This window comes from Arachis ipaensis, chromosome B3 (genome assembly GCF_059453495.1).
Source record: "Arachis ipaensis isolate K30076 ecotype BB chromosome B3, ASM5945349v1, whole genome shotgun sequence".
In the NCBI taxonomy this organism is placed as follows: Eukaryota; Viridiplantae; Streptophyta; class Magnoliopsida; order Fabales; family Fabaceae; genus Arachis; species Arachis ipaensis.
Window position 1 is genome coordinate 50,754,713 of NC_142438.1, and position 8,372 is coordinate 50,763,084.

The window sequence follows — 8,372 nt, forward strand, 5'->3', positions numbered from 1 at the left end:
ATCTTCCAATTATATAATTCAAAGTAAACAGCACCCAAATTCTCAAAACTCTTGGACTTGAAGAAGAAATGGTAGTATTTCCACTAGTAACTCCTGTATTTGAAATATTAAGTGACCTCAACGCAGTCATTCCTGTATTTAGATGAAAATATACCACATGTGACAACAAAATAGATTGAAAGGTATTAAATCCTAAAGATATGCAGAAAATACCAGATAGCAATTTCAAAATTTTATCCGTCAAGTTGCAATTCTGGGACAGATTAAGCTGTGTAAGAGAGGTCATCTCTTTTATGTGTTTTACGCCTCCATCAGTTAATTCTCTGCCACATATTTCAAGGAATTGCAGGTTCTTAAAAGCTGCATCAAAGAACATAGAGAAAATAATATTTCAGCTTGCAATCCATGTTGAAGAACACACTTATACTGTTCTATGATTTTCATATATGAAGATGCAATGTAGAGTTGAATGGGATCTCTCAATAGTATTAACTCTTAGATTGTGTTGCTGTTTTAGGCTATTATAGTGTTCTCAAGTACAGGAACAAAAGAGACATGAATTTATTCTGTCAAGAAGTACAAAAGATTCTTATTACATTTTCAAATACAATAATATTTAATAATTGTAGAAGTACAGACATCTACTTAGATTCATTTATTATCTTTAACAATTTACAACACTTTCATCACAAAGCTGCACTTTTAGCTCAATACTCCTATGACAAACACCCAACAAAGAATCTCCATTGTCATTCATTCCCATTTCAGATATAAATTACTCATTTTTATCTTACAACATCAAATTTGCATGTCACAACCAGATATGTTAAAAAGAAACATATTGTTGCCTAATAAGTGCATAAAGAAAAGAAAAAAGTAAATCAACCATGGTCTAAAATCTAAATCAGTTCAACATACATACTTCTATTGGAACCCAAGAGCAGAAAACTAAGAGAAACAACACCATCACCATACTGCCATGCCTTGTAAACAAGTGCACCTCCATTTTTGAGAGAACCTATTATCAAACCAGTATCAAAACAAAGCACATGGATATACTTGCAATGCAACTTCAGTAAAAAAAATTTTTGAGAGGCATAAACTTCTTCACAATATGCAAATTCTGCATATTATGATATTAAGACCTATCAAATCAAGAGATGTAACAAAAAGCAGCTATACTGGATAATACTATATATTAACACAACATGATTTTTCAAAATGCCTAATTGTACTTGAAAAAAATTACATAGTCAAACTATATTTTTCGGTTGATCATAATCATTGATCTAACATTCTGCTAGAATTATAATTAAAGAAATGAGTCCTAGTAAGGAAATCTCTCAAATATTCCTAAATGAGTATACATTTACATAGACAAGAAGGGTCTAAATAGAAAAACTTTGCTGCAATTCAACACCAAAATCAGATATCAAGTAAGCAGTCTAGCTATGAAAATAAAAATCACGTATAAAAAATATACATGTGTATATGCAAATCAAAATCAACCACTTCATAGTTCACATATCATTAATTAACTTTATAGAAATCTCAAAATATATCTAATAAACCAAACAAATCAAAGGTATGAATCAGCAATAGAAGAAAAACCAGAAGAAGCTTGAGCCCTGATTGATCTAGGCTTAGCAGAAGAACAAAAAATTCCTGCTGCAAAACCCTTTCTTGCAGTGCTGAGCTCAGTTTTCATGGTGCTCGGTTTCCAAAATCAAAGAACATCTGAACCCTAGGTATCACACAAACATAATCTATAGAGTAGAACAATAGTTTTATACTGACCTTTTGTAGTCCAAGAGGGGAACGAAGAAGACGTCAAAGGGTAAAACGTCGCCAGCTGGGGGAAGGGCTTTTCCGACTGGCAGATTTAAGGTTGCGCGAACGACGTAACCTGCGCGACGGTGATGCTTGGGCGTTCGCGGTGCGCACGGCAGCGTTTCCCAAGGCTATACGTGATGGCGGCTGTTGCGGGTTGCGGGGCGACACCGTTGAGAAATGAGAATGCCGGAAAAGCAAATACGTGCAAATAGAGAGAAGGTTGGCAATTTTTAGTTTTGCATTATAAAATCCTTATTTGGATTGAATTTGAAATTTGAAATAAATAATAATTAATTTTTAATTACAAAAATATCCCCATTATATATATTGTATAGTAACTACTGGGCTCGTCATACTTTTCTTTTTAGTTAATAGTAGTTATCACTTATCAGAACTAAATTGATAATGGATTTGACTAGGTTACTAGACTATTAGATTAATAATTCAATCAATAAATTATTTGTGGAACGGTATTTGATTCGGTAATAATTAATTAAATAAATATACACAATTATGATAAAATTAAAATTTAAATAATAACAATATAAATTTAATTTTAATATATTATATTCAATTATATAATACTATGTTAATAAAAATAATTATTTTTATATTAATTATATAAATAATTATTTAAAAAATAATATAATTAAATAATTGTATAAAATATTTTATATTATTAATATATTAAAATTAAATTATAAAAATAAATAAGTACAATATTAATATTAAAAAATAAAAAAATAACTTACATATTATTTTAGAAAAGATAGGATAGTATATATATATATATATATATATATATATATATATAACCTTTAATAATTAGTATGATCGATGGATTGGTAACAAAAATTAATGTGAATGTTTTCTGAAGGTCAGCATTCTTTGGTTCAATTTTTTGGATTAATTCAAAAAGTTGCCTCCTGTAGTGATCCAGTGCACAATTGCCGAACCATGGAAGCGCGCTGAAGACGTTGATCCGTCGGGTCAATATATAGATCCGGTTCAATTCAGTTTGACCACTTAACCTGGACCAATACAGAATTTGATTCACAGGAATTTTGGTCGAACTTCTCGGGTCGTTCTGATCCGGGTTTAATACAGAAATGGACTCAATTTTTTTAACACTTGAACGAATAAAGTGTGATCTTTTACCATTAATTTTATAAGTAGAACAAAAAATAAATATAAAAAAAAATAAAAAATTAAATTAAATAATTGACACCATCTAATTTTTGTTCACCAAAAAATCTTTCGATTTGATAGTTCTCTTTTTTTTTGCCTTCTCGTCAGTGTCCTTTTCCTTTGTTTATCTGTAACTTGGCCTGACAATGACTGAATGAGACAACACCACTGGAAGATAAAAGAACAGTAGAATACTTTTTAGGGAAAGGGTAAATTGGATATTTCACACGAGGGATGTGTCATCTATCATGTTAGAAACTAAAAAGAGTCATATCATGTTAAAGTATCTTAGAGGAGGTAGATGTAATTTCCTTACATTTATGAAAGATGGATTCCTATTCCTATTTTCGAAAAGTCTATATGAAATGAATGATTTTACATGAACTCACCCTTATTCATTGAATGTAGAACTGTAACAAGTGCTTAGGACTGTTAATTTTATCTGGCTATCTGCATTCGTGAGAGACATGTAAGTGCATGCGTCATGTTTAATTGTGAAGTCATAAAGTAGATTTAGAACTCGTATCTATATAAAGAACCCAAGTGAATGCGGTATGCAACTCATAAAGAGCAAACAACAAAGTAGCGAAGAGAATATTGAAGAATGAGCAGCAGCGTCGGCAAGGTGGTGTGTGTCACCGGAGCTTCAGGTTACATTGCTTCATGGATCGTCAAGTTTCTTCTTAATCGCGGTTACACTGTCAGGGCCACCGTTCGTGACACAAGTCTGTTACTCTTACTCTACCGGTAGAGCACTTAACTAAGCTTGAGGGCGCCAAAGAGAGACTACAGCTGTTCAAGGCAAATCTTCTAGAAGAAGGTTCGTTCGACTCTGCAGTTCAAGGCTGTGATGGCGTCTTTCATACTGCATCTCCTTTTTATCATGATGTCAAAGATCCACAGGTTCGGTTCGATTCGTTCGGTTATACATTTCATTTGTATCTTTTATTCTTATCTCCTCCTCATGACGTTACGTTTCTTTTTGTTTCTTCAGGCTGAGTTTTTGGATCCAGCAGTTAAAGGAACCCTCAGTGTTCTTCAAGCATGTGTGAAATCGCAGTCGGTGAAGCGCGTCATTTTAACCTCTTCAATGGCTGCTGTTACATTTAGTGGAAGGCCTCTGACTCCTGAGACAGTAATTGATGAGACCTGGTTTTCCGATCCAGAACACTGTAAGGAGTTGAAGGTATGTGCCCTGTCCCTAAAATTGTTATCATATTCGCCTAATTAGGTCAAATTAGTAGAAGTGGAATCAGTTTTATGTGTTTCCTTTCTTCATTTCATGTGTTGACTTGATTTTGATTCATATGAATAATAAACTCAATTCCTTGTAAATTCGAGACTCTGGCACCAGCAATTTTATATCCCATTCTCCCTTTCTTTTTCAGTCATGGTACTGGTATGTGCTTTCAAAGACATTGGCTGAAGATGCTGCCTGGAAATTCGCAAAAGCAAACAACATCCACTTGGTTACTATTAACCCAGGACTGGTGATTGGACCTCTTTTGCAACCAGTACTTAACACAAGCGCTGCTAGGATTTTGAATGTAGTTAATGGTACTTTTTAAAATTCTGTTTTCTGCATGTGGAAATGAAAATTGAAAGAGTAAATGAGGGTTATAAAAGTACAATAAATAATGTGTGAATATAATCGAAATATTTGTTGACTTTGTTGACAACATATTCTCTCTATGATTATCTAATTGATCGAATTAGATGCATAGCAACCAGAAGATTCAGAATAAGACAACAAAAATAATGAAAAAAAAAAAATCAGAGTATCCATATATTTGAGTTGTATGTTTATTTAGTTATTTTATGAATATTAGTTGCTTGATAAGACCTCTCCATGTACTCAATAGAAGAAAATCATTGACATCCTTGATGCAGGTGCACAAACATTTCCAAATGCTACTTTGGAATGTGTGGGTGTGAAAGATGTTGCAAATGCTCATATCCAGGCTTATGAAATTCCTTCAGCTAGTGGGAGATATTGCTTGGTAGAGAGAGTGGAACATTTCTCAGGGATTATAAAACTTTTACGTGATTTATATCCAACATTACCCCTTCCGGATAAGTAAGTTTAATTATTTGATTACCTTCAAGAATTCATACGAATCCCTATTTGCTGAATCAATTTCTTTTGATACTTTAATTGTCTGATTAAAAACTCAATCTACTTAAAAGATTCATCATTGATTTGAATATAGTGTTTATTTATTGTCTATATAAAATGCAATTGGAAATGTCTAGAAAATTTGATGTAGAAGTTTTACAACTAGTCAACTAGTACAACTCTTAGTTCTTAACTTCTTATAGTGATAATTTAATTGAATTTCACAGTCCAAATGAAGAGCTGTGTTTCTGAAGGGCCTTTGTATTTCCAAATAAAGAATTAATCTTAGAAATTAAAATATTTCTAGATTTAGGTTTTGTTAACTTTGGATGCGAGAAGGATGAAGGTAGTGTCAAGCATGGACATAAGAATAGCTGTTGTAATATTAGTAACATACCTCATAAATTTCATTCAATCTGTAAATTCTTCTGATATGGTAATGCACATGTACTTTTTAGTTGTTTAGTTATAGCTGGTTTTTTTTTTCCCCCTTGGTCTGGGATGTAGCACTCTTGTTTTACTATAATATTGCTTCAAAATTAAATTTAAAATTTGTAGGTCATGTGATTTACGATATTACTGTTAGTTATTCAGCATGCAGAGTCTCAACTCTCAATAGTGGTGTTATAACTCTAGTCATTAAGCAAGTTTTATTTCCTTTTCTTAGCGTGTTTTTTATTATGTAGACTGAAGGCTCCGAATCTCACTTCTCTTTTTCCTTAAAAAACAGACCTTAGTAACTAGTTTATATTTAAAAGAATTTCCTAATTTGTAGACTATTCATGCAAAATTCCATAATTCATTACATATGTTTTATAAATTGAGTTTTAATGCACTTATAATGTAAAATATGGTACAATCATATCTGTTCTTTTGGATGATGATTTATGCGATCAATGAAAATGGTAATTATTTTTTATGATGTGACGTTTACATAATTAAATATATATGTAAATCTGCTTTACCTTAACAATGCATCAAAATTAATTTCATGCTTTATATGATATTTTTGTCCACTTTTATTGTTTCTCATTTAGAAAATTTAAACAATTCTAATTTTTCTTGTGTTGATTTTTCTTATACCATTTTCACATTTTGTCATTGTTACCAGGCCCGCCGATGATAAGCCGTATGTGCCAACATATCAAGTTTCGAAGGAAAAGGTAAAGAGCTTGGGACTTGAATTCATTCCTTTGGAAGTGAGCCTCAAGGAAACTGTGGAAAGCTTGAAAGAAAAGAAATTCACCAACTTTTAATTCATCGTACTCGTGTACTGTTAAATAAAAGTTGAAAGAAAAATCGATTATTGCGTGAGTAGTACTTGTAGTGCGAGTTGCAGTTGAAAATAAATATAAATTGGAATGAAGGTTTGTATGACTTTTGGCCCGTTGATGCTCACAATAACTCTCATTTTATAGCACGTTATGCCATCGTATTTGACACTGATCGAGTGATCGAGCCTTGAGCAAAAAATGAACATATTCATATAAATCAATAAATATGAATTAAAAAAAAATTCTTTTCGTGTTTTAAGACAAAACAAAAAATATGATATTCAATTATGCATGGTTATAGAGTTTGAAGAAGATTTTCGGGAATTTATTTACAAATCTTAATTTATAAAATTGATAATTGTTCAGAGGGTTGGCAGAATTACCGCTCCCACGAACTTCAGGAAACCTTCCTTGTCTAGTAACAAATCTGTCCGGGAGAACAACCTACAAACTTCCTCCAATATTTAAGTATAGTATGTGCTTAATTTTTTTCTTTATTTATTTATGGATAATTGCGTACCTTTTCCTTAGCTTTTCATCCTCCCTTTATACCAATCACCATTCTTTGGTAATAACGGTTTTAGATTAGATTAATGTTAACCGTTTCTTTCTTACTTTATTTGGAGTGGAGAAAGGATACATGGATGAAGACCAACTGCTTTCATGTTTTCAAACTGATAAGGAGATGATTTTCAATGCAGAAAATAAAATATGATTTTGCTTTACAAAAGTGCAAGCACATTGTTACGGTGGGTAATCGGAGATTAATGGGCCGGAGGACGTTGGTTGGCCCAAACGTATGAAGGAGATGGCTTACGGATGGATCAGCAACTCGGTGCCCTCTGTCCGACTTGTGAATGTGAAGGAATGGGGGGGTGGTACCTGCAAGGATACTCCGATGCCTAAATTAGCAATGGTGTGAGCAGGTTTTAGATAGTATTGGAACTTAGAGATACCTGAGGGGTGTCAGTGTATTTATAGTGGTGAACCAATAACCACCGTTGGAGTAGTGCCACTTTTCTAGGGTGTTAACCGTCCCTTTATCTTAGGGAAGTTAAGATATGGCTCGTGGAAGTGGTTAGAGAGATTCCAGGGGCAGTTACCCATTCGAATGAGTGCTTATCTGCCAGCTAATCCTCGTTCCCGACTTCCTTAGAGCAAGTCGTGGTGCAAACCGACTTTGCAGCGGTTGATTTGGTGCTGGGTGAGGCTCAACCCTTTGGGTTGGGCCTTCTTACTTGAATCCTGGGCCCTAGCATTGGGCCAGGGTATGAACAGTGCCCCTACTCGAGCCCAATTTCTCTTTAAGATTTGGGTTCGAGTATTCTACTCGGGATTGTGGTCGACTTGTTGGAGGACCGACGTGATGGTCTAAAACCGACGTGACTTTTCGTGACCTTTTGGTTCTGACAGTTACGTCTAATCGAGCGTCGCGTCCATTAGGGATGTGCGTAGGAATTGATGGCCTTGGTAACGGTGCACTCTCATTAATGACTGCCCCGTTTTTACCGTTGTGCCCCTAACGTACTTATAAATACTTTCCCTCTCTTTCATCGTTTCGTTTCTGCGATTTTTCAAATTTTCCTCTTCATTCGTTCGTGCTGTGTTGTTACATCTTCGAAGGCTTTTCGTTTCCTTCTACCCTCGTTTTTGGATAAAGATTAGTTCTTTTTGTAACGTGCTTTTCTATTTGTATGCCTTCATTTTGTAGATAGGTTGGTTTGTAGACTTCAGTTCCATACTTCCTCCTTTAGGGACTGTGTTTTTGATTTTCCTTTTCTTTTTCCCTTGTAGGTTTTTTGCTACCTTTTTAAGAAAAAGAAATGGCTTCCGTAGATATCCTTTCTCAATGGGTTGATGTCACGGTCCTAGGGGAGGAACCCTCGGTCGATACTAAGTTTATCACCAACCTTCGCACTCATCACAGAATTTGTTCTTCTGAGGATGACGAGCCGAAGTAT

General features: G+C 33.9%; 1 pseudogene across 1 annotated transcript; it reads left to right on the forward strand.

The window, feature by feature from the left end:
• Positions 1-3,520: 3,520 nt before the first annotated feature.
• On the forward strand, positions 3,521-6,520 carry LOC107630461 (cinnamoyl-CoA reductase CAD2-like; annotated as a pseudogene). The gene is made up of 5 exons (XR_015907408.1): positions 3,521-3,924; positions 4,016-4,207; positions 4,410-4,578; positions 4,912-5,098; positions 6,249-6,520. The product of XR_015907408.1 is annotated as a cinnamoyl-CoA reductase CAD2-like (transcript).
• The last annotated feature ends 1,852 nt before the right edge of the window (positions 6,521-8,372 follow it).